The sequence below is a fragment of the Anopheles coluzzii genome, chromosome 3, assembly GCF_943734685.1.
Source record: "Anopheles coluzzii chromosome 3, AcolN3, whole genome shotgun sequence".
In the NCBI taxonomy this organism is placed as follows: Eukaryota; Metazoa; Arthropoda; class Insecta; order Diptera; family Culicidae; genus Anopheles; species Anopheles coluzzii.
In genome coordinates this window covers 94,936,770-94,962,851 of record NC_064671.1, presented here as the reverse complement: position 1 = coordinate 94,962,851, position 26,082 = coordinate 94,936,770, and the positions used below count along the sequence as shown (strand labels likewise).

Here is a 26,082-nt window from a genome sequence, read left to right as displayed (position 1 = left end):
TTTGGAAAGCGTGCCAAACTGACTGCAGTGCACGGACGGACCACTCACTGGCCAGCAGGCTGCGCTCTCGGTGAACTCTGGTGAAGATAATCAATAAGGTGAGTAGCGTGCATCAGCGCCAGGACAACTAGTCAACTAGCCAATAACTTACGTGCCGCTTTTTCCGCCCCACACACGCAGGCAGAACGCACCGGATCGTGCAACAGTGGCAGAAAATCCTCGGCCAAAGGGCAACGTTTTGGTTCGCTTGGTTCGGGTTTCGGAAAACCTTGGTCGGGAGAAGGCGGTAACGCCCGCGTGGACTGATGCTGGTGACCCTACCGTATCACAATTTCACCATGCTCGGTTGGGGAAGTGTAGTCAAGTAGGCAGTGGGCCTGTTGGAGAAGAGCTGTATGTGTGCTTCGTAAGGTGTCCGGAAGCAAAAATGTGTCCTGGTCCCGGTTCACTGGGAGCTGAGTTTAACGTGACCGTACCGATTTACTGAGCTGTCAAGGCGGTAGAGCAAATCAATGCTGCATGCCTGCAGACACTTTACACACAAGCACCATACACACACACACAACTCGTGGGGAGATATCGTTCATGCGCAGAACGCACCAAGCATGTTTGGGATATTGCTACCACGCATCAAGCTGCTGTGTTTGACATTTCCCCCGTTTGTTGTGATACTGTCACGCAGTAGGGCGGCGTGTTTAGCGCTGCTTACCTTTGGGTATGAAACGGTACGGCTAACCGGAGGTCCCCCTGGTTGAAGCGGACGACCATTCGAGAACAGATCGTTGTGGTGTCGGATGATAGACTGGTAGACGGCACAACAGTGCGCTGGTGCTGGTGCCCTCAAAACACGACCGTTGCGGCCGAGAGTAATCACCGTCAATTGATACTAATAAACTCGCCACGATCGTTTTAAATTGAAATCGACCGAATAGTATCGGGCGGCGAGAGAAAACAGTCGCGGGCGGCGGACGGTTCGGGCTTTGATTCGGCGGCGGCACCCTAACGTGTCGTGCCCATCGGGAAAAGACATGCTTGTAATTGGCAAATGCATTCGCTGGATGCTGCTTTCTCTGCGAACCATTACGTGCGTGGCGAAGGTGTTGGTGGCGATAGCATTCAAAAGATTTGCACTGCTTTGATGGCGTAAGAATATCATCGAACGTTCCAATTCGCAGACTGATCAAACTGCACATTGCAATTGATATCAAATTATTTGCTTAGTAGCAGTAGTGAGAAGAAAAAAAACAACTATTCCTTTGATTCGATAGAACTCCACCGGTGACGTATTGCTCAACCGTTGGTTCTTGCGTTCGCTTGCCCTGTTAATTGTGCTGGGTGCCGTTTGACTTGCACCACGAACCAACAACAACAACGTTGCAGTTGCTCGATGTGTGTTTGAGTTGGAAGCCGCGGTGCAGTTAACGACATTAACAAGCGCCTCGGCCCACGCATCGAGACACTGTTATTCTTGTTTTGGCACGGGGTCACAATGGTGAACGGAGCGGTGGCAGCTAGAACGCGAGGCAATAGCTGTGCCGCAGCAGCGGCTGGCCTGCAACGATGGCGCCAGATATTGCCAGATGATCGTTCGATGACATTCGATGGCAAGGGTTCGCCTTGCGCAAGGGGCGCAAGCGTCGTGCGTAACCACGTGGCTAATAGACGGGTAGCCGACATGTGGCGCAGCGGTGGTTAAGCGGTGGTGTTCCTCCTGCTTTACAAAGTGTGTTCCTGGTCGCGATCGGCTACCGAATCTACAGCGGGTGATAAATATTAATTTTATTGTTGCGATTATTAGATGTACAAAATGCGCACTTGCAAGGAACCTCGTGGCCACGAAATGCTTGTGTCTAATGTAGAGGTTTCTACCATGAGCATGGGGTTTGCTGTGTGCTGCATATTGGGGATGGAATTTTCGCTCACTTCACCACCAATCGGTCGGTGGTATGACATCATGGCAGTGGTTGCTGCACTACATCCATTAGGGTAGTAGTATAGCCGGTAGTTTCTTTGAACCTGATGTCACGTACACGGTACCCACCGGATAAAACAAGGTACCGACGGCACGGCTGTCGCTTCTTGCCAACTCCCCGAAAATGGCACCCGAACGTAAATGATCGTAATGAAGCGGGCACTGAATTCCCTTCGTGTATGGTGTTGGCAAATAAAATAATGGAAGATTGATATGTTTTCCTTCCCAACGGCACTCGCGGAGCGTACGAAAACAAACAGATATAGATGACTGAATAACCGCGTGTGCACCCCGCCCTACCGCCCTTCCTCTACAGCTTCAAGTCGGTGGTCCGAGTCCAGTTGGCATTGGTTGGCGCTGAAGAGCTTTCGAAGCGAAGAGGCCAGCGTATTCTGCACGCTTGCGAGCATATATACCTTCGTTTTTCATTCGCTGATGTTTACAGGGTCAGCTCGCACTCGTGGCAAGGCGAGTGATTAGTGATATTCTTCACCAGCACACATCTCACACAAATGAGTGTGTGTGTGTGTGTGCGGTAATGACGGAGCAGCTGGAGTAGGCTGGCAGCACCAAACGGTGATTATGAGAAACGTCCGGGAGGCCGAAGTAGAGGCGAACGGACCTCATAATTTCCCACATCCGACCGGCAGCTGATGGGGGAGGTAACCCCTATTGGTGTTCGATCGTCTGCTCCACCCAGACCCAGACCCATCGCACTATGGCGAAGGATCGGGAGCTAAAGCCATGCGCTGCCAGTGCGGGTGATCATGCTACAAATTCTGGGAGCGAGGGCGCAGCACAGTTGCTATTAGATTGAGCAGCAGCGTCCAGCATTACCCCATGCTAATCAAGCGAACAACACGGGCGAAGCACATTGGACTGGAGGTGGTTTCGCTAGAACGATCCGTGATGAGCTGCGATTCGTAAGATCGGAAAACCCGGCACCACTGCTAACCGCGGAGAGGGAGGCAATCTGGATGGGAAAAGTACTTCCGGTCGCCGAGCGCCGAACGGGAGAATACCTCCGGAGCCGGAGTCCGTGATTACCGTCCGAAATCCTGACTCATCGAGCCGGTTCGGCGTCGACGGAAGGATGCGTGGAAGGGAAGCGCAAAGCATCATCGTGGCGCGTCATCGTGGTGGAAAGATAGTTTCTCCACCCCGGCGTGCCATTGGAAACAATTTAAGCGTAATTGAAATTCACACACAATGGATGTAAGTACATAATTATAATTTATTCACGAAACGAGAAGACGACGACGACGACAGACGCAAAACACGCCTTCGCGAGCAGCGAGGCGCAACAAATGGCACAAATGCGCAACTGGCTGGATGCTGGGCGCATTTGCTGCGGCGGCGGCGGCCTGGAGACTATGTATTGCTTTTCTGCTTTTGCTCTGTTTTGCTTCGTTCTGCTAACCGTGCGCCCCACTTTTACGTCCACACTTTGCCCGAGGACTGAGTGCGATCGTGAACGGAACAGATAAAATGTTGCCCGATCTGTGGCGAAACGGGCTGCGTCATCGGTTAGCCTGGCGGGCGTGCAACCATCAGAAAAAGGAACCCCACGGACCACGGGATGCGAAGTGCATGGCATTATTTTCATTGTAATCCTTTCTTGTCCTTGGTATGGCCAGTGGAGGCAAAACACGATGGAAAACATGGTAGCTAGTGAGTGAACGTGTTAGAAACGGGGCTAGCGATCGCCTCTCCAGCTCTCTCTCTCTCTCTCTCTCTCTTTTTCTACCTCGCTCCCGCTCTCTGTAGTCATTCAATGATCGTTCGATTTTGCGATTTGCGCGATGCCTTCCGCTCAGGAAGCAGCCAGTATTCCTTTTTCCGGTATGGCTTCCCTTTTGATTTTATGTACGGGTGCTCGCCTTGTTCGGCACCGCCACCACCCAACAATGGCTTCGGGGTGGCCCTAGGGGGTGCTGCCTAGTGGCACCACAAACCGATGCATAAACGATGCAGTCCGGCAGTGTGCAATCGCACTGCAGAGATGCACTTGCATCGGTCGGGGCTAGGGTAATAATTGGCATGCATAACGATTGGCTTCAATGCCGCGGCGGTCTTGCGAACGACATGTGACCGAGTCGCGCGTAGCGGAGTCGAGCTTTCCGTGGTGCATCAGGCGGCGTACCGGGGAAGAGTGCATCAATTGCAATCGCCTTGTTTATGCATGCGGTGCGTATCGCGCGCACGCCCCTATGGGTGTGTGTGGAGAGAGGGAATTTGCACAAAAAGGAAGTCAATTATTGATTATGCCTGGTTCGGGTGGGTGCCGCCCGACCTATGATGCAATGAGCGGCAAAACGCATCGTTATTAGAATGCGGCTTTTCAGAATGGCCGCCTGGACTGATGGCGCTTCGCTGCCGATCGAAGATAATAGCGACATGATGGGTGAGTGAGCTGAGCTCAATGAACCCGCCACGCCAGGTTTGACACTTCCCAGGGCAGTTCGGTGGCAAAGGCGCAATTGGTCGTTCTCGCACCTGAGAAGCAGATTCAATTTGCTCGGCAAAAGTGTGCAGAACAGATAAGTGGCTCAAATTGAACCGATAACAGGACGGTAGAAAATGCGTTTCCACACGTGTTTGTGTGAGCGCGCATGGAAACAAGGCAGAGCGGCGTAACGTGAGCGCGAGCGTAAACGCGCATTAAGTAGCAGACAGCAGCAGACAGCGTCTGCGTTTGGGACAAGCAGTCGGTTAGGGCTAGGGGTAAGAAGGCCACGAGAAAATTATCTTAAGAGCAATGGCGAAACGGTATCATCATCATGGCAGAGTGGTACTAGCAGCAGTAGCAACAGCAACAACAGCAGCAGCAGAAGCTGACGTCTGCATGTCCTGCACGTAAAAGGGGCTGATGCTGGTGCTGCCGTTCCTGGTCGGTTTCATGTTGCACACGCACCTAGTGTGCGAGGGGCCCGCGCGGGCGTCTGGAACGATGGGGCTTCCCCGATGGAAATGGAAGGTTGGCGTGAAGGAGAAAACGAGAGAGCATAAAAATTATTACGCTCGATTAGACATCATTCACTTAATTATCCAACCGGAGTGCTGAGTCCCGGGCATAGCGCGCCTCCGTCCTCGGTTGGCCCAACCGGGTGCCGGTGGTGGTGGAAAAGCTCACACAGATGATCGTTCTTGGACGACGTCGGTCGTCCATTTGGGATCGACGATCGTCGAGAGATCACACCAGTGAGCAGGGCGAGAGCGACCGAGACTCAAAACCGAGCGCCCGTTTTGAAAGGGGCTTGCAACCCAAGGGCCGCCGTCGGTTGAACCAACTTGAATGCTCCGCTCAGCGCCCCATGGAAATGGAGATGACGATCTGCACAGTGAGGGCGAAGAATGGTGTTGTTGTTGTTTTCTACTTTTTAATTTTCTTTTCCTCTCACTCTGGATCTCTCTCTCTCTCTTTTGCTCTCTCTCTCTTTCTCTTTTGCTCTCTCTCTAACACACACTGGTGCAGCTGTGTATGCCCACGCCACGATCGTTCGAGGCTTGCTGTGGCCAGCGCCTCGGCTCATCCATCAGCGTGGAGCTGTTTTCACCATGTGCTAATTGACCCAACTCAACTCTTCTAACGAGCCCTACAACCGGATCGCACGGCGGAGTGTGGTGCACGCAAGCAGGCAGATAAAGGAGGAGAGAGGGCGGGTGTGTGCTGGCTGCGCGCACTCGTTAGCGGACCGCCCTTTTCCCCGCACTGCTGCGCACCTTGCTCGTCGGTTGCGTCCAGCTCCGACCGTGCCGTTTTCGTCGTCATCGGATCAAGTTTCGCTATCGCCGGAGGTGTTTTTATTCACCTTCACCACTTTGGATGGTCCGTTTTCGCCCGATCGCGCCCGTCGGTCATACCCTTTTGGGGGGAGGGAGATGGAGAAGAAGATGGGGAGTCGCGAGGGGCGAAGAGAATCATGTTCTCTGGAGCTTCGTTCTTCCTGGTGCTTGGAACATTTTATGCGTATTTTCGTCGTCGTCATCTCTCTTTCTACCAAGGATAATTTACGACCACGCAGCGCAGGAGGTGTTTTGAAATATTTTGGAACTTTACTCTTGTGGTTCGTTTCGGTTTCGCTGCTCTTCTTCTTTTGTTTAACGGACCTGACGGCTTGCGTCTGCGTCACCCGGTGCATTCCTTTGGTCGTGCCCGTGCAATGGTGCAGAACGATTTTCATCTTCCGTGTGCTCGAGCGATCGAATTTTAGATCAAACACTCAGGCAGGCCCCAAATGGGTACGGGCGGGCTTGTTGCAGCATACACATGCAGTGCGCGCTGCGTCGTTCTCTATCTTCAAGAGCCTTCAGCACTTCAGCGGGCCACCTATAGGCGGCGTGTGTGCCGAGTGTTGGAAAGATTGTTTTACATTGCGGCCGGCCTGCACTCGGGCTTCTGCGCTGTTGGGCCCTTGGCAGGCACGCTGCCACTCGCTCGCTTCCATCAGCTACCCATAGTGGGGTGGGATGGATGGTGCCTGGTCCAATATGTGTAACGGGGTAAATATTTGTTTTAATTTTTTTTCGCTTTTTGCTTTTCTTTTCTCCGCCCAGCACTCAGGTGTGTGCTTGATCCGACTTTTAGGAGTATCCTTGGCCGTGCCCTGGAGTGGCTCTAGCCACTTGAGCCTGACTTTAGCTGAAACCGGCCTGGCCGCCATACGAACAGCACACATACACACACACAGACACGAAGCGAGCCAACAAGCGCGCGCGAGTGTGTGCTGCTCGTGTGCGTGATTAGGCAAATGGGTCGAGATGGATCATGACGAGTGCCGGAGCTTGTGTGCTTTAAGACATGAACCTCTTAAGCTGCCCTTCATTGCTTCGTGCCATGGGTTGCATGCATTGCGTCGTCTTTGCGTCGCGACAAAATGCAACAGCAGCAGCAGCCCCTAAAATGCCGTACGCATGGAAACCGCAGCCGAGCGAAACGCGCATAGACTACGCACCACTCACGACGCGTTCGACGCGGCTTAAAATGTAATGTATGTAAAATGTTAAGTATCGATCCGTACCCGTGTGTGTACACCCGCGGGCCTGCAGCACATGTGTGCGCGGCATTGGCAAAGGCCCGCCACGTCCTTTCTCGCCGCCCGTCTAGCAACTGCTTTCGCAGCAACTTGAGTTAATCTCTGGCCGAATGCTGTTTCGTGGGCGACCGAAAGAGGCCCGGCAAGTGGGCTAAGGCAGCGAGAGAGAGAGAGAGAGATAGAGAAGTCCGGTATCTCGCGCGAAACTGGCGCGCAAAAGCCGCCGCGCTAAGCGACGCGCGTTTACGCCGCAACCCTTAGTCGAGTCGTAGCGCAACGGCGGCACCGAGAGTTGATTTAAGAGAGCGCACCCATAATGTATCAATAAAATGAAGTGAACCATTTGTAAACGATTATTTATGCATCGGGCACATAGCACATCGAGTGCCGAGGGGAGGGCATGCCACGGTACGGTCGAACCTTCCTCTCGCATCGTCACAGCTGCACATCTGCGAGGTGTATGTGTTTGTTTTGCATTTTCTCGGACCGAATGCAACACTGTTCTCGGCTGTGCCCCGTAGTTGCTGTGACACGGGCAGCTTGGGGGAGTTTGGTGCGCACACCTTGCCTGGTTCACCGGCAGCATTGCTCTCCGAAGTGCCACCGGATTGACCAAAAATGGAATCACGCTAGGTATGCGAAGGGGCAGGGGCTGGAGTTTATTTGCCGGGTTGCCCCGGTTTTTTCCGACTCCCGCTTGATGCATCTTAAAAAGGTAATCGGTCAATAACTGTGCCGTAATTCGTTTGTTGACGTACAATAAAAAACACTTTTCTATGTTGGTTTAGGTACTGAGATACTGTAATTTCATTAAAATCCAACACGAAGGGTTTCCTGCTCCTAAGTATGACGTAATGATGAGCATAATTGTTCCGACAGCTTCAACGAAGTTACCTTTGCTGGAGCTACAATTAAACACTGCAAATCGCATTTATCAACCCTTTTTCTCCGTTTCTTACTAGCTAGGAGGGTTGCCATTGTCGACGAGTCCTTATGTTTTATTTTTTCTGCATGGGCTAAGCGCAAACCCACGTCCAATTCACCTCAGACCCGCGACGGATGCGCCCAAATTGATCGACCGGTCGGGCGGGAGGGTGAAACGAAACAGAAAAAAGCGCGCCACACCAACTTTACACATGCTTGCGATCGCGTCTCATCGATTGACCGATCGATCACCTTCCCTCGGCAATGGCTAGAGTCGTTTTTCTCCACTCCGCTGCGATCGACGCCGTTTCGTAGCAGTGTGAGGAAACGGAGAGCCACTCGGCACAGACCCATCCGTTCGTGAGCACGCTTGAAACATAACAAACGATATGATTATTATTATCATCCCGCGCGGAAACGCACACTGGCGGCAGCAGGGCGTGTGGGGTGCCGATGGAATGGGTGTGCGAAGATTGAGAAAATCGAATGGCAATAAACCCATGGAAGGCTGGTTGTTGGGACAGGGTGTACTCCATGGGAGGGAAATGCTAGCCAGAGCCACAGCAGAACGAGGCTCGATCGAAACGTCGAAAAAGACAGGCAAAACAAACGATAACACGTCAAAAACGATAATCGAACGTACAATGCCCCCCCCCCTCCCCCCCTGCATCATCCAACCCCTCGGCCCAGCAGCAAAGCGAATGGAGGCACATAATTTAGAAGCAGCATGGTCAGCCGAATGACCAACAAGCGGCAGGCTAGTCTGGTCAGGGGAAAAACAACCCAGAGCCCCCTCATTATGCTGATCGGAGCGTTTGCTTTTTGCTAGCGCGTGTGCAAAAATAAGGCGTTAAAACTATTTCCTCGTGCTAACCGCGATGCCCCGGATGCCAATGTGTCAATGACTCATCGACGTCGGTTAGCACAAGACGCTGTAGATGCTGCAGAGTGCGATGCGTGAATAGGCCAAGCGTTACTGGCGACTGATAACGGCAAGATAAACTAATTGAGGACCGAGTTTAAGCGTGGATCGCGTAAAAAGGTTCGGACCGATGTCTCAAATACTGCTAAATTAATGTGCAATTTATTTTAAACCAACGATCTTGAGCTCATTTGAATGGAACGGTTTAGCTTGCTTATTGACACTGCCTATCGTCGTTTGTGGCTGCCTGTGGGTGTGAGTGGACATTTGGCAAAATGCAACAAACACGTTCAGTATTTGTTGTTGAACTAGCTTAAGGTTGCAACAAGCAAACTGGTTTCGCATTTCCATGTCCTCTGTCACGTGCAATATGTGTCGAAAATTCAAGGCCATCGCGCTTCATGATAAATATTGTCTATTTCTAGCAATGTGCCGCAAGGGTTTGGTTGGTGGGTTTATGCGCGAGATTAGCACTCATTAGTGGATTGGTTAAAACTCGATGGTGTTATATTTGGTAAATTGAAACCTTATAAGCACAAACATTCGGATGCGGATGTTGGGCGCGCTTGGGTGCTTGATGGACCGATGGCAGAAGGCCAGACAAAGAAACGGTTTGCACCAACCAACCAGATCGGTGTTAATCTCATTAGAAGAATAACAATTCTTCTACTTCTGCCATCGTGTGTGTGTGAGGGTTTGTCTTCACGATCTGCTTGTGTCGCCGTGATTCTTTTCCAGCGTGCGAACGCATGATAAACATGCTTTTATCACGCATTGGCTTGTCATTCGAGTCCTTTGGCTCTGGCATGGGTGGCAGGCCTGAGAACAAACGCTTCCCGTCCTCCCTTTCCCGTCCTCCACAATGGACCGATTTTGACATGGTGTAGGGGCTAAGTAAAAAAAAAAAGAGCAAACACGCCATAAACATAAAATGCCATCCCCACAAGCCGCGTACGACCGGGCCAGGGAGGGGGCGAAAGATGTCCGTCTTCCAGAAGCTACCTTTGGGGTCGAATCTGCGAAACGATCCGAACTGGTTTGGTGGTCGTTTTTCTTTGACTCGTTACGTATTTTATAGGGTTGGTGATTTGTATTTTTTTCGCTGTTTATTCTCTCTCTCTCTCTTTCCTTTTCTCTCTGTTTCTTCTGCTTCATCTCACTGCCATGCTGCCTGCTTCCGGCTGGAGGATGGCGAATGGATGGCAGGAGCCGTTCCACGCTATGCGCGTTATGCTAATTTAAAACCATGTCAACTACGGGTGTCTCTATTTTAAGGAGTTGGGTCGTTTTTTGCTGTTGTTATTGATACTCCCTTACGGAGATTTTGAGCGTAAGATGAAATTTGTCCGCACTTTTGCAGGGCGTGGTACGCGAGCCATATTTGTTGAAGTGAGTGACAACTCGGCAACGACGAACGCGCTGCCGCAGTTGACTGGGCTGGGCTGTTGCTGTTGGCGAAAGTCTTTTTTTTAATTGCCCACAAACCCAATCACAAAATCGTACATCGTTGGTACATTGAGAAACTTGCCGATATGGCCAACGGTAATTGTAAGCAACATAGGTAGTGGCCATGTAAAAATGCGCCCGACCGCCGGATGTGGGACGGCAAAAAGGATTGTTATTTAAACGAAATGTATGACGCAAACGGCGCAGCAAGTTATTTGTCAATAGCTGCTCTGGGCCGGGCGGTAAATCACACGCATGTTTCGAGTGAACCACACGGCAGAGTGTCTGGTAAGTTGCTGTGAGACTCACCTCACATTGAGACACACACACACACACATACACCGTTCGCGGTACGACACCAGCTTAGGACGGTTTAATGTGTCACCTTTAAGTCCGTAATAATGGAGCTGATTAGAATAAATTAGACATTCTGTTGTAGCTTTCCCTCCCCGAAAGCGCGACGGAACGCTTCCGCCGAACCCAAGCGAGTGGTGGCAGTGTGCGCGAGCCTTTTAGACGGGTGTGTCGCGTACCGCGATTCGCGAACATGGCTCATGGAGATCTGTGCGATGTTGGCATGAAAAACAGATGGTTCGGGAAGGGAGTGGGCTGGGTGTGTGTGTGTGTATGTGCGCTGTGAAGTCAACATGCGGTAGAACAACGGATTGAAATCGGTGTCAAATATTTATCCACCTCGAGCGTTTGTGGAACTAGCAAAGGGACCGAAATCAGTCGAGTAACGGCTTTGTATATTGGCGAAAGTGGAATTTCACATTATGAACCTTTTACAGTTTATGTAGCTTCGTATGCAAGGACGCTGTGAGTAGTTTACACAAAAAATAGAACATCTTTTTACTTCCGACAAAGTTAGTTGAAAGTCCCGAATTACCAAAATCCACAAAAGACTTTAATCCGCTCCACTGTTGCCGTTTGTATCCTGGGCGAGTGTCGGAGGCAGCTGCCCGCTTCAAGGAACGATGCAAGGGTTATCTTACGGGCAATGGTGACAGGAGAGGCCTGTTTTGAGATGCAAAAGACAAATCCGTTCCTGCACAAACGACTGGTCCTTGTAAAACGCTCCCACTCTACGGCTCGCAGGCAGACCTTGGGTCCCTTGGCGTGAGCTCTACCGCAGCTGTGGTGGGTTCGTGGGGGAGCCCAATCCCGCTTTCGTACGCTCCCTATCCCTAGTGGCACTGTTGGCCAGGGAGAGACCTGTTTTCAATTTTTCGTTCCCGCTCACTCTACACACAATAGAGACGCGAGGGGGGGGGGGGGGGTGCGTGCAATGGGAGAAGGCCACAACGACACCCAAACGCGCGACACGACACAGATCCATGCGAAGGGAGCTGAATCATGATGGGTCTGCACGGTGTCCAGGTGGTGGTGTGGTAGGCCTCGTTTTTACGATCGTAGCGCGCGAGACACTGGAGCCACCACAACGGAGCAGCCAGATGAAGGTGCGCTGGTGGTGGGCCGCTGTGTTTGAGTTTGGGGCTGGTTCTGGCAAGAAACCAAGCAGAGCAGAGATAAGAACAAGAACGCGCTCGCGTAAGAAACAGTAATAAATTTATATCTCGTTTATGCTGAGGTTCGTTCGCTCTTGTCGTTTCCTCTTCTTTAGTGTGTCCCACTATTCTCCCTCGCCCCTCGTGTCTGGGGCTTTCTTTCCACAACCGACCCTCCCGTGGCGTGTTTTCCTGCATCTCATTCCACCCGCTAACAACTCTTTCCACCCCGAATTGGAGGTGTTCTTTGGCTGCTTTTGTTACGGTGGAAAAGCTTGAGCATGCTGTAAACGTTATTGTACTTAGTGTACCATTGGTTGTTAAAACAGATTTGAAACACGGCAGTGCAAAAGATGCAAAATTGGTACAGCAGATTGTCAGCTTCGGTCTGTATAATACAAACACCAAAAACCTCTAGGAGGATTGAAAATCGAACGCAAATCATTCCCTGCTCATCGTCGAGATGTGCGTTTTTGCTTCTTTTTATTCTTTGTGAAGTCATCTTCGGGTCTCTTGCTCCGTCACCTTCCCGGTTTTTTTTTGTTCGAAGATATTTGGTTTTTGTGTATACAAAAACATGCCAAGAAATATACGATTTCATATCGCGATGCTCGATAGATGGGTGCCTTATTCGGTTCCTCTGGGTTTTTTTTCTGTCGGTTTCTTGCCGCGTCGTCTTCTTCTGGCACATCCGTTGCCCGCGGCCGGAGGGTGTGAACACTGTATGGATGGGAGGGGAAAAAGGCTTCAAATATCCAAGGTCAATTGCTCTGCTTATAATGGTTTTTGATTTTGATGGCGTCCAGCGTGTGCTCGCGTCATTCGAGAGTGTCGTTCTTCTTCTCCACTTTCTTCGCACGATCTCCCCCTGTTAACGCTCTGTTCCGTCACAAATCCAATCGATTCTAACCGGCCGGGCTGTTGAACCGAGCGGGGCACAGCGTGACGTATGGTGAAAGTCGGGCGGGAGTTTCGGTGGAGTACGCATCGCGTTCAATGTTTTGCTGCGTCGCACCGAAACACTCTTGCAACACTAGATGGGGTGCTGGTGTTCTTGCTGCCCGGATGCAGCCGGGAGAGGACGGCCCGACACGATCGATGGTTATGCGAGCGATGGAGAAAGGGCAAACAGGAAGACACGAGTGTTGTGTGCGAGTGTCTGGCGGGATTCAAATTGCTCATAATCATTCTGTTGATGGGTTTTGGTTTACCTCCCGGGTGCTCGTCGTTCCATCGATACCAAAACACCAAGCATCCAGAGAAGGTCAATTTTCTACGTAGTGAGATCGTTCGGTTAGTGCCCCGGTTCTGATGGGTTTAATGTGGCCGAGGGCTCAGGCAAATGAGGTGAAAGACCAAGCCAGCAGATCATACTTTGCATAACTGCACAACGATGCGATCATCCAGCGTTGGACATTAAGAGCAGATGATCGTTCCAAAAACAAACAAAATCATCTTAAACCACAAAACTGACGCTTTGAAATAGGTGTATGAAGCTGGATGTCTTGTAAGTCTAGCCAAATGGCACTACTGTTGTTTACCGATCTTGAAATGATCGTTTTTTTTTATCAGGTTTTTTTTACCCCCGTTGCTGTTGATTGACAAGAACTGACCGCATATTTCCTGCTGCCAAACCTCAAACCACCTCAACGATGGTTCACTGCGATGGACTTCGACCTGAGTCAAGTGAAATGATGAGGTTACTGAGAGCCCCAAGATCTCGTCGATATATCCGCACTTCCAATACTCGACCTCCCATCAACAGCGACCAAAGTCAAATAATGTTTGATTGTTAATGACTACAGCGTCTGTGCGAGTCTGTGAGTCCCTTTTTGTTGTTGTTGTTGTTGTTCTTAAACTCATTTTGTTTTCTCCCTGTACCTTTGCGCCTCGAACGCTGTCCCTCCGACAAGGTCCGTTCGGGATTGTGGCAGGCTGGCTAGGTTGGCTCCAAAGCACCCAAACTCCCAGTGGCTGCTTAGCTATTTCCCGCATCCCGCGCTCTAGTCGATGATGGTCGTGTAAACAGCCTTATGAATCTGAGTGTTTTATTTCCCCTCGATCTTCCTAGCGCGATACGGTGGGGATCGTACAGCGTGGACAGCGCGGTCCTATCTCCGTACGATCTTCAGGATCTCGCCTCTCCCATTCGCCCGGCCGCGCTGAACAACGAGCGCAGCTTCCCGCACCCAAGACTCTATCGTACACCGGACCGGGCTTGTTGGCCCGTGATGAGGCTCTTGTGGTTAGGCTAAACATAATTTTTAAGAATGAGGTTTCAACTTTTCTCTGCCTCATTTTCCTGCGTGGTCACGGCTACGGTGCTGGGCGTGCTGGGTATTTCGTACCACTCGAAGCTCTTCTTCTCCGGGCCGAGCGAACGGCTTGAAACGTTTGTTTAATGATCAATTTTGTCGAAGATTTGTCTACGTCTGTTCTCTTCGTTGGTTGGTTACCTTTTTTAATAGATTTCGTTCGTTCTTTCCAACATTAATTTGACCCGTTTTTGGGATAAATTATGTTTCCTTCAAGTCACTAGAACGAGAAGAGCTCATTCGTATGCGTGTGTGTGTGTGCGTGTATGTGTGTGTCTGTCTGTTTGTCTATGCGTCTTAACTAGCTTAAAATGAAGGTTGAGTGGGAACCACCTATTAGAAACTTGAAAAGCGCTAAATAACGAAGTTCACGAGACGCTTTGAAAATACTTGTTAGGTCCACTTTCGGCCCATGGTAACGGTCGTATGCAAAACTTTTGACAACCCATCGTCTGCAGAACAGTCCGTATATCAGGAGCAGCAATAATGCCGTTGACCACACACTCAAACGCCCAGTGCATAGCCCCTGTTTTACAATAGCACACAGTTTTGGGATTAGACACCATTTGTCATACATGAAAAGTGAACACCGTTCGTTTCTTAGCCGCCATGCACGGAACTAAGGCAAAACCGGAAGCCGTGCCGAAAGCCAAAGTCATTCGAAATGGGCGCCGTATAATAGCCGAGATGCAGTTGCAGGCTTGCACAGACCCGAGCGAGACAATTGGACAGTCTTCAAACTTCCTTTCGGTACAGCAAAACTTCTTGTACTCCTGATACCGCCATCGAAAGAGTTTTCTTGTCTCGTTCGCTTGGTGCAGGACGAAACATTCGGGTGGGATGAATTGTTCTCCGGTCAAAGCACTTGGGTGTGCGACGTCCTGCTGGGTTGCTCGCATACACCACCACCACCACGTGTCTATCGTTCATAGGGGCGAGGGACTCAAGTTATTTCCTACTTCCGATGGTATGCTAATGGACAAGTTTATTACCATGAGTGAAGTGTGTGTTGTCACCCGTGGGTGTGGTATTTTGATAGTTGAGGCTTTTAGGAAGTATTTAGTTTGAAATTAAACCACGGATCAACACTTAAAGCCACCAGATAATTCAGTTCGGTGTTCAGCTTTGCAAGGGGGAACACGAAGAGCGCTGCTTGTTTGAGAAACTTAACATAAGCTAAAAGACAATACTGCCTTACATTCAAAATACATTTTAAAGAGTGGTGTAAATGTTGTACCGTCGAGTCTCCTGACAGGACTCAAATAGCTTCGCTGGCGTGTGCAGAAGAACTCGCGCTCCAAAATGGAAATTATTCATCCGTTTTGATGCGAACCTTATTGGGGGCGCGCTGTAGATGGATGGTTTTGTTTTGTGCATCATTCTCCAAAACCGATGCTCGCGAGTTCATTAGGACCGACCAAACCAGAGAATAAAACAGGATCACTGACACTTGCATGAATATCTCAGCAGAGCATTGTGGTGCGACTCAGGACTGGAGAAGAGGGGGACCTGTGCGTGATGCCATTTCCGTTCGCGGATCACGGAATTGATGATTTCGGTTCGACGGATCGCGTCCGTTCGCATCGTTCCATCTTTGGGTGGTCGTTCTTCCTTTAGCGGGATCGTCCTCGTGCCCTGCGCCGACGGTAAGGAGGTGGGGTGCTCTTTGTGGCGAGGGTGAGCGATCCGATGGTCCGATGCCCAACGCGGTCTGACACTGATTGACAGATTTTGATTTAGTATTGCCTAAACAATGCTATGCTCACCCTCTTCTGTTTGGACCGTAACTAAATTTACTTGGAATTTTGTTCTCTCGCTGTTTAGCCCACGATCGAGGGTGATCGTTGGGCGACTGTTTGGAGCAATCGTTCGTGGACCGAAGTTCGTCGTAGGTATTACCATGTACATCTACCAGTGCAACACCTCTGCTCATTAAGCTAGTGCGGTAATTGTTCGTATCGTATAAAAGAGAAGGAAATTAATTAATCTTCGGCACGGAAATCAGCTCAGACGGCATATGAAACATTGTGTGCCTCACGAGAGCTGCTATCTCGGTATCGCGGGAAAACGAACACATTGGTGAAGAATCACTTCGAGTGGTGTTGTGCTGTCAGTTCCCGTTTTAATTCTGCATGTTTGCACCTCGGCGCAAGTGCTACTTTATTTAGCGTTGAGATGGACCTGTTCCCGGCAAAGGGTTGTTGGAGTCTCCCTTTGGTGCAGTGATCTTTCACTGACGATCGCTCAATGGTTGGTACGGCTGGAAAAGCCGATGGTACAACATGTTAAACCATCGGTCACGGTTTCCACTGATGGCAGCAGAGTTTGATGAGCTTGGGCAGGACTCGGAGATGTGATATCGCGAAACGGGGTGCCTACCAATAAGTGTCGGCCTGGTCCTCTGCGCAAATGTTCTCATTCCGTCTGCTTATGCTGCCGGAGACGTTGGGCGAGTGGGGGGCTTTTGCTTCAATTTCAATTTCCTGCCCATCCGTTCCGGATACGGATAGTGTACTTCGGCATGGTGGCAAGAGAACGAATGTTTCCGTTGTCGTTTGTGCTTACCGTGATTCATCGTGGGCTTCCATGGCCGGGATCCAGTATGCGATCTTTCCAGGCTCGACCCTGCAGAAAACCGGAATGGCGAATGGGAAGCTAATCGCTTTCTTGTCGACACCGCCGACCGCCTCCCTCTCCCGGGTCCAACCGTCCGGGGAGGTTGCGCCTTGCAGCAGGGCCAGCGTTTCGATGGGGCACGCATTAAGAAGCCTCCGAATGCACGGAAACCGTGACGAACGAGCCGTGTAGCCATCACACCTCGAGACGTTCGAGCGCATGTTCCAGTACCCTAGGCCTATCCAATGCGTCTGGTTGCAGTGGAGCCTTCCATGCTGTCCTCTCTCGCTCTGGCCGACCATCGACCAAGACTAGCAAGGTGACGAAAAGGTGGTTTTAATTGATTGGTATTTTAGTGCTCTGCCTTCGCGGTGTAAAATGATTGGGCATTTGTGGAAACTTGTTCGTCGTGGTTGGGCCTCGAGGCGTCGGGAACGTCGCCTAGAGTCGTCCACGGTAATGATGACGATGGATGGGAGAGCTGCTGCAGACTGTTGAACTAGAATTCGCCGTGACGCAAGTGCAAAGCATTGCGATGCGCAGGCATGCAGTTGTGAATGGAAACAGAAGCAAGTTGCACTACGGGTACAGCACATGGAGACATGGGAGTGTTGTTTGTAAGACTGATGTTCGAGCACCATTGGCATGTTGGGATGGCAGGTTGGCTGGCTGGCTGGCTGGCTGGCAGGCTGGCTGGCAGGCTGGCTGCCCTGGGTGTGAATAAACATAGGTTCATAGTTGTTTTCCAATGCGCTGCAAACGTGTTCCGAACTTTTACTCCCTTCGTGTTTTTATCCTGTTGAAACAAACTAAATCTCATGAAAAATGGCAAAGTCTTGATGAGTCTTTATTGATGCAATGCTATGTATTCGAGAGATTGTTGGTTTTTTTTCGTACCGTCTTGTTTTCCTGCTTCCAACATGTTGACATTTCAATCAAAACATGTCTGGCCCTGGTTGGAAAATCCAGATAATGTTTTAATAAAGCGTGAAAACTGTCGCGAACACGCGGGAAACACTAAGGGGTCTTGTTTTCTTGTGTGTGCAGCGGGTAAAATGGCTTGGCAGCCTGTTTTAATCTGCTGCTCGGACACCGTTTTAATAACAAAGTTGTCACTCAATTTTAACCGCAGCATGCCACGGTCAAGACGGAAGACCGACATGCCTGCGTAGTTGTGTTGTGTCGTGTGTCGAGTGGAAGCAAGAAGGCGTTATTGAAGCTGTGGTTACTGGGTGATCACTAAATCCAATCTTAGGGCCAAGGAAAGGGGATGAATTGTTTTCGGCGATCGAGTAGGAAAAGGATTCTTGTACGGTGACATTAAGACGAGCAAAATTATGTTGGTGGTAGTTTTCGATATCGAGACATTTATCGATTCTCGAAATCAAAATCTTCCAGGTTCTGTCGCTCCGTTAGCTATCTCCACGCCGACCGTCTCTGCATGTCCGGAATGGTTTTTACTGTAGATAAGCAACGTCAGTGAATTTTTTGTTCTGTTTGTACACTGTTTTGTCCTTCCATGAGCTGCACTTTTTTACTCATTCAAGTGCATTCGTAACCACATCCCGACAACGTTACGTTTGCTCCCCTGCAAGTCGTTCGCGGCCGATCGCTTAGGGATGGTTGAGGTAGATCTTTGCCTTGCGTATATTGGGACTACCGTTTTGGAGAATAGCGCGAAAAAAAAAACATCTTCGAAATGCACGCTTTTACACGAATTGTATTCCGATGTGCTTGCTGTTTTTTGTCTTTCTCTCCGGTTGAAGTTGATTTTCGATTCGAAGATTTCTTGTACATCTCGCGAGTTTCAACGCTACAAGCGCGCGGTTGTTGTTGGTTCGTGTGGCGACATCTTTCCAGCGATTTCCAATTTTCGGTTACTTCGGCTGCTGAGATCTGTCTGCCGTGCTGCGCCAGAATGCACGGGCCCTGGGCCGGTATACAGTGGTGGGCCCGTGGTACGGTTCCATTCTCGAATCGCCATCGCATTCGCAAACAGGTTCGATTTGGACGCTGAACGCGTCCGTTGCAGTCGATGCGTTCCGTTGTGCGGTGCTGCTTCGTCCGCCGCACACGCCTGTGATAATAACGATTGTATGTTTTTGTTTGCGCTGCCTCTCGATCGTCCGCCGCTCCGGACTGCGTGTTCTTTTATGTAGCTTGTTTTGGTGCTGTTATTGTTTTCACCAGCCATCGTTGTCATCATTAAATTACTTAACGGCGACAGGGTTATATTTTGTTTTGCCCTATTTATATACGCCCATGGACAGGCTGGCAGGCGGACGGGCCGTGGCACGGAGTATCTTGCGCCGGTTTTCGGTCGACCAAATTTGGCACCAGCCCCCGAAACCAAAAAAGGAAAGGAAATGAGTGAGAAAAAAGGTTTTACCCTGCAGGAGAAAGAAACTGTACAAAAAAGCACTAACACACACACACATCAGCCAGACTTGAAAAAAAAAGCACGAAACAGGAAGCGTTGTCCCAAGAATGCAGGACGAATAAGTATCGCTTCTCGGGTTAATGCGGACGGTATTGCAGTTGCATTGTAATGCCGTTTCATCCGCTATTGAGAATTATTTTCAGTTTTACCGTACCACCACCAGTACTACCTCTTGGCTCCTCGAATTCGTCATGCCAGATATGCCCGTTTTAGAAGCGTTCGAGAAAACGAACATCCCCTCGAGCATCCTCGAATCAAAGGGAACACGTGACCGTCTAGCCAAAACGACGGTGCACAGGAAGTATGATTGCAATTTGGCACTCTTTGCGGAGATGGTAGAACTGCAACTCGCCATTCAGGGCCATGCCAGCACCGGGTTGTCGCCATTGTTGGTTTGGTTCCGATGAGTTGTAGTTTCTTTTGACGAGCAGTGTTCTCTTCAGTGCTGCACTAAAACATTGCCAATCCATCGTTGGTTGTCGAGTCCGAATGGTTGTCGAGGGGGGTTAAAATGTTGCACGAAATAAAAGCGAAGCTTCAGGGCGACGGATGAAACACGAGGAAAGCTATATATTTTAAAATGGTCAGGATAATTAAGTTGAATGAATTTAAATAGCCCCAAACAACAATGTAATCATACACGATTCTGCCTTTGGGTGGTGGTGGTGGTGCTGTGGAAAAAAGTATGTTTGGATTCTGGTTGGTGTGCAGAGCAGTGCGTAGTGCGAGCGACACACTGGCGGAATCGGTGAGCAAGACAAGAGAAAAACAAATTGATTTCCAGTGCTATTAGAGTAATTATTCCATGATTTTCATAATTCCCAATTGATGGGCTTACCGTGTGTTAGGGGTGGGGAAGCGAACAGTGAGGTGTGGAGAGCATGGGGAACATTACATTTGATGAATGCAAGATTGGAGGGAGTGTTGTTTTTTTATGTTTGGAGCTGAGAAGTTTTGTGTGGGATGAAGGTTAGAAAACGCCCAAGAATTAATTTTGAGCGCCCAAGGTGGGAAGTTCGTTGACTCACGGGTAATTCGTTCGCTGAAAGTGAGTAATGTTGGTAACGCGGCCTATTCTCAGGCTTCGGTGCTTGTTCGGGGTGTCTGGGTTGTTCAGAGTTTGGTTTTGACAAAATCGAGAAAGAAGCACTTTTCCACTAAAACGTGTTCAATATAACTTCTTTTCTTGCATAGTAGATACCAATTCATTGCAGGAAGCACCAGCCGGTGGTAGAAGGAAGCACGCGTTGTGATACGTGCGATTGGTTTTTTTTTCTGTGCGTGTCTATTTTCAGGTGAATGTGTACAGCATTTAAACTAAGTTACACCTGGATGTGGTGGCAAAGGAGGGTAAAAAGCAGCACCAAGAAGTGCGTGTCTGTGTGTTCATTTATGACGCCTTCATGCGGTGCGTATAAATGGGCGCACATTATGCACATCAATTGCCCGTATGCAAAGCGGCGAGAGGTGCGCTCTGCAGTGCTGACAGTGAGTGCAACGAAAGTGATGCAGGCGACACGGTGCATAATCGAAATTCCTTCGCTACGGTGGAGAGCTCGCTCATAATGCTCGCCTAAAACGACCCTAGCAGGCAGTACGCAGCGTTTGTTGCTTTGTCTCGCTCCCGGGGAACGTTTTTGCTCTCGCTCGCTCGCGATTAGCGCGTCTATAGTAGGCAAGGATAACCATGGTTGTGATTGTTTGATGTGCGCGCATGAATATAAACGACAATCGACAGTACAGCCACGGTGTGGCAACTGGCAAGTGAGAGATGTGTTTCACCATTTTATTTTGTCCGTTCGGCCCCAACCCGCCCTTCCGCCCGACCGGGGGCCAATCCACCGTGCCGTTTATCAGCCATCACTCCGCCGGGTCTGTGTAAGCCTCATCTGTCATTCGATCGTTCAATCTCCTCCCTCGGCAAACTCCAGGCAGCTCCGGTTCACTTCATCCGCCTAACGATGCTCCTTTATCTCGGGGGTTTCATCTTTCGCCTTTTCCTCGATTACTTCCATCAATTTAAATTTTATGAATAATTTCTTTTCTTTTTGTTCTCGCGTCGTGCAAAAGATGCTCCTCTGGCCCCTACTGCTCGTGTGCCCTGCCACAAACATCCCTTTGCCTGCTGCTTTCTTTCAGGCCAACCGCCCTCTTCGCCGCCCCTCTGTCCCTCTCCTTCACAAGCTTCTTGTGCCGTTTTCGTGCAGGTTTCGTACAGTGAGCCCCTGCCAGTCGGCAAAACGGTTGGGGATCGTGAACTATTTTCTCTGCCAACGATCATGATCAAGTTGGAAGCATTTTGTTCGTGTTTTGTTTCGTACTTCCCTGCCATGCTTTGTGCCGATCGCTATCGGGCGACTCTAAGCTGGGCCGCATAAGCTGTTTGCTCTGAACGGTAGACTTTGTTCTCGGATCAAAGAGCACAGTATCCACACAGCATAGATCATTGCTTTGTTTTATTGCATACGCTAAATGCATCAACATAATTTGTGTTTCAATCATTGGTAGTGGATCCCGTTTCGAGGTACACTCGGCTCCAGCTGTGCGCCGCCTCGCAGCGGTCTTTCTGTCCCATCCATTGCCTGCCTGGAAGATAGTTTGAAGCAGTTTGCGACAGAAATCATCACACAGAGGCACCAAAGCTTGCGTGATTAGTGGGAGGGAAAGGTAGTTAGTGTTCGAGATTGATGGAACGATCAAACCATCAAAATGTTTACGAAGCCACAATGCACGTGCAACGAAAGGGACGGTCGTTTATTATATGTTTTATCCCAGTGTTTAACAAAAAAGGTTGGTTTGTTACGACCGAAACTGGCGACAATGCGCTTTTCCCGTGCCCGTACCGTGCTTGGAACCATGGAACGGTTTTCGCTCCTTCCAGTTCCAAAAGACCAGCTCCGAACGCCATGGGAAAAGGGCAAAGTAACGTTGGCAATGGATTTTGTGTGTGTGAGAGAGCTTTGTGTTGAACAAAACGAGCCTTAGGAAAGGCCTTGCACAAAACACATCTCACATCATGTGCTCCTCCGGCCTCGGTCCTCTTTGTGTCAGGCTGGACGATGTGTGATTTTCTCCGAAACAAATGTCCTGCCACACAGAGAAGGCACAAAACACACTACGGACGCTACGGGACGGCACCAAACACCATCACCTTTGCACAATGCAGCGCGTGGGATGTGCGTGGGATCAAAACAGTGCAAAAAGTGCGATTCTCGGTGCTCAAAAATTAAGCAATCTGGCCTTGCGTTCGTTCGACCTGGCAAAGCGAGCACCGTTCACATACCTGACCGCTGAGCCCGGTGGGAAATCGATCAGGACAATGACGCACTGGAAGAATTACGTGTCAATCTTTCCCGTCTGCCACAATCGGCTTCAATCTAGTCCCGGTGTGTATCGGTAAGGTGCTGTGCCTGGGTCTGGACCTGGGCCTGTGCTGCCCGAATGTTACACACTGCACAGCAAAAACGTATGTGTGTTCTAGCTAGCAGTTTTAGTGTACTGATGGAGGATGTAGTCACGAACATCATACACTAAACATGTCATCCAGTATCTAGCGTGACGTTGAGCTTGAGCTTTGGTGATATTTAAAAAAACGGTTTACATTAGGTTTGTTAGCCTTCTCGTCCAATAAAAACAATTACAAAGCACATCCGGTGGAAGGGAAGAGTACAAAAAAAAACAACATCCCTCTGCTGCACAGCCCATCGCATACGACTGACCTACTGCACTGTAGTGCGCTGTGTGCTGGGCGATTGGTTTCCCATTCCGGTCTATTCGTTCCCTTCTTTCCAAGGACTAGCCCATCGCCGGTGTGGTCCCTCGGGCCTAGCCGCAGGTATGTGTATGGTTGCATTTTAAAGGCAAATATTTACTGCCGAGCTCCTTTCTCCGGGACGGGTCTGGGCTGCACCACACGCTCCCGGCACTGTCCATTTGCAAGGGGTCGCCACGGCCACGATGTCGTTGTAAATACTTCAACCTTTTCGAAAGGATGCACTGGTGCCCTGCGTACCTGTCCAGCGCACTGCAGGACGGGATCAGATAATTGCAACATCATTATCGATTGTCGACCAGATCTCCCGTGTCCCCGCTTATCCGACCGACCGGACGCCATGTTGCAGGGCCGGCTGGTTTTGGGCAGTGGCAGTCCGTTTGACCGGGTGTTTAGGCGTTGGGTTTGCTGGATTTTATCCCAACAGCGATACCGCTGTCGAACGAGCACGAAAACATTTTTCGGATCAATTCCTACCGGTGCCCGAATCAGCATGCAGCCAGCAATTCCAGCTAGTGTCTGTGCTGCACCGAAGCCAATGTATCACAACAACACTTTTGCTGCGATTCCCACCTTCTCCCCAAAGCGTATGCCTGCCTCTCAGCGTGATTTTGGTGCGTGTGTTGTCTCGTTTTCATACCACTCGTTCGCGCGCACACACACAAAATCTCTATTTATGTTGCCAGTGTCTGTAATGTTTTTGTTTGCTCGCCGGACTCCCTACCTCTTACTCCAGGTTTGTGTGGTGGAGCTGCTACTGCCCCCGCGCCGACCGCGGATGGTGCGTGTTAGTAAAATATGTTTTCTCACTATCCGTGTGTGCGCGCGCGCGATATTGGGCAACAAGCATTAAAGCACCGGGTCGGATCCCACCTCCGTACCACGCAGGAAGGACACCGCCGCCGTGGACAGCGTTTCGTTTCGCCCTTTGCCCGATTCGGGGAACGACCAAATTTGGATGACGACGGTTCCGGGCGTTGCTGTTCGGGGATGTAGATATTTCGTTGTTCGCTTTCGTTGATTTCTTTCAACGGGTTCGGGTATGGGCACGGAACCCGTCACGGATCCGGCGCACGATGATGGATGCGCTGCGGGGATCGTGCGGTGGTGTGGTGGGGAATAAAATAATATTTAATGGAAAAACGGCCGAAACGGTCCAGCAACAACACAGCAGCAGCAGCAGCAGCAGCAACAGAGAAGGCAGTGCAACCGTACCCCGTATCGCAGCATCCCTTTGCTCGCAATACAACGGGAACAAGCGGCAACGGAAGATATATGAAATCGGGGATGGAAAATCATAAAGAAAAGGATTGTGCGAGTTTTATTATACATGGAAGCAAAATATGTAAACAAATCACAGCCGCAATGGCATCGGCATGAAGAAGCCCGGGCGAGATTGTGCAAGCATACCAGGGTCGGAAAGGGAAAGGAACCAGCACGGTGTTTGGCGGAAGTGGGTGGAAACGGTTCCTCTTCTTCGCACTGTTGCCCGTCGTACCTCGCCGGATGCTTCGGGATATGCGTTGAGGAGGAGATAGAGAAAGAGATGGAGACAGAGAGAGAAAGAGAGAGAGAGAGAGAGAGAGAGAGAGAGAGAGAGAGAGAGAGAGAGACCGAAAGAACGAATGGGAGTGAGCGAGAAACTCCATAAAAGGGGGCAAGAAATGGATTCTCGTGCCAGCGCGGGCACAGGAGGGACCCACTGCCATAGCGTTGGGTTTAGCGTTGGGTTTAGCGGAAGGAGCGGATTGAAAAACATACGCGCGTTAAATTACAAGATTTACTGTCAAAAGCCGAAAAAAGAGCCAGCCTTATTGCGCAGGTCAATCGTCCTTGCTGCTGCGGATTATGGGGTTCCTCGTTGGTGGTAGGATTCGTGAAGTTTTATTAGCTATGTTGTGAACCTTTTTTCGCAATTATTGTTTTCCTCTGATCGAGATGATCGGAAACAGAGGGGAAACAAATTAAAAATTCGCGTATACCTTGCGGTGGGAAATATGATAATAATGCTGAAGGTCATTGTGCGAACGAATCGAACCGTTTTGACACACTTCGGTCCATCGTTTTGCTCCAGCCCGTGTGATTATTTCCCTCCCGAGCCATACAGATGGGTGATATCATATTGAGTTGTTGATACAATGCGAGAAGCAAATAAATTGAATATTTTACCCACCCCGCATCCAGCGACATGTGCTAGGGGAGTTGAGATAGGATGGAAGGGTGCCAGAAAGTAAAAAAAAAGACGACGGCCCGTCCATTTTATACACCCTACTAGCAATGAGAATGTAAAAGTGTGCGTCTTTCAGGCGAGGGGCATGTAGAAGCAGGGGGAGACGGTTGGAAATACGCGGAATTACGCGGCGGCGAGAGCGTGTTTTGCTTTCTACACAGTTTTTGCACTCACACAATCACACATGTGTGAATGTGTGCGTTCACTTTCAGCCAGCGCACTCAGTTTGGTTTTCTCGCAGCGGCTTGCTGGTGTCGGTGTCTCGCTCGCACTAGTGCAGCGAGTGTTCCTCGTGCGTTCCCTTTCTTGCTACCACACAAAATCGTCAGTACAGTTCAAGTCTTCGCAGCGTGAGGCAGCGCGCGTTTTAGCCTAAGTCCCGGGCGCTCGATGTAATTTGAAGTGAAGTGTTGAAGTGTTATTTATTTCAATTCACATTATTACGGCCTCGGTCGTATTTTCAAGTGTTGAAGTGTTGTGCGCATTGAAATAAAGCAGCGTTAATCTTTCATAATTCAACATGAATATGTAAATTATGCTGCTTTATTTCAATGCTTTTTTTACAGTATTCAACATACACAACATACAGGCAGTAAGGCGGGTGCTTGAAGTGACGATTTTTTTAATTATTTATAATAAAAAATATGTGTGGTTTTGTGACAAGATTGTGGTTAGCGATGTGTGGAACTGTGCCTTAAGTTTCAATAAAGTGTTAAAATATCAAACGAGTTTGATGTGTTTAAGTTTTATTTCGATGCATGCGATTTTATTACGCTGCAAATCAAAGTGAACGAAAGCGCACAGCGCACAACGCGTAACGAAAGAAACGGGGGGGAGGGGTTGTCCAGCGCTACGCGCAAAGTGCGGCAACAGCGCAGCGCAAACCGAAAAGAACGCACGG

At 49.9% G+C, this 26,082-nt stretch overlaps 2 long non-coding RNA genes across 2 annotated transcripts in view; both read left to right on the top strand.

Annotated features, from left to right (window-relative positions):
- The first annotated feature begins 18 nt into the window (after window positions 1–18).
- LOC125907297 (uncharacterized) overlaps window positions 19–26,082 on the top strand; it is a 63,885-nt gene continuing 37,821 nt past the window's right edge. Inside the window, exon 1 of the long non-coding RNA XR_007452580.1 lies at window positions 19–98. This is a non-coding gene — a long non-coding RNA (uncharacterized LOC125907297). The remainder of the gene's footprint in view (window positions 99–26,082) is intronic.
- On the top strand, window positions 20,392–25,910 carry LOC125907296 (uncharacterized). The gene is made up of 2 exons (XR_007452578.1): window positions 20,392–25,573; window positions 25,748–25,910. It is a non-coding gene; the product is annotated as an uncharacterized LOC125907296 (long non-coding RNA).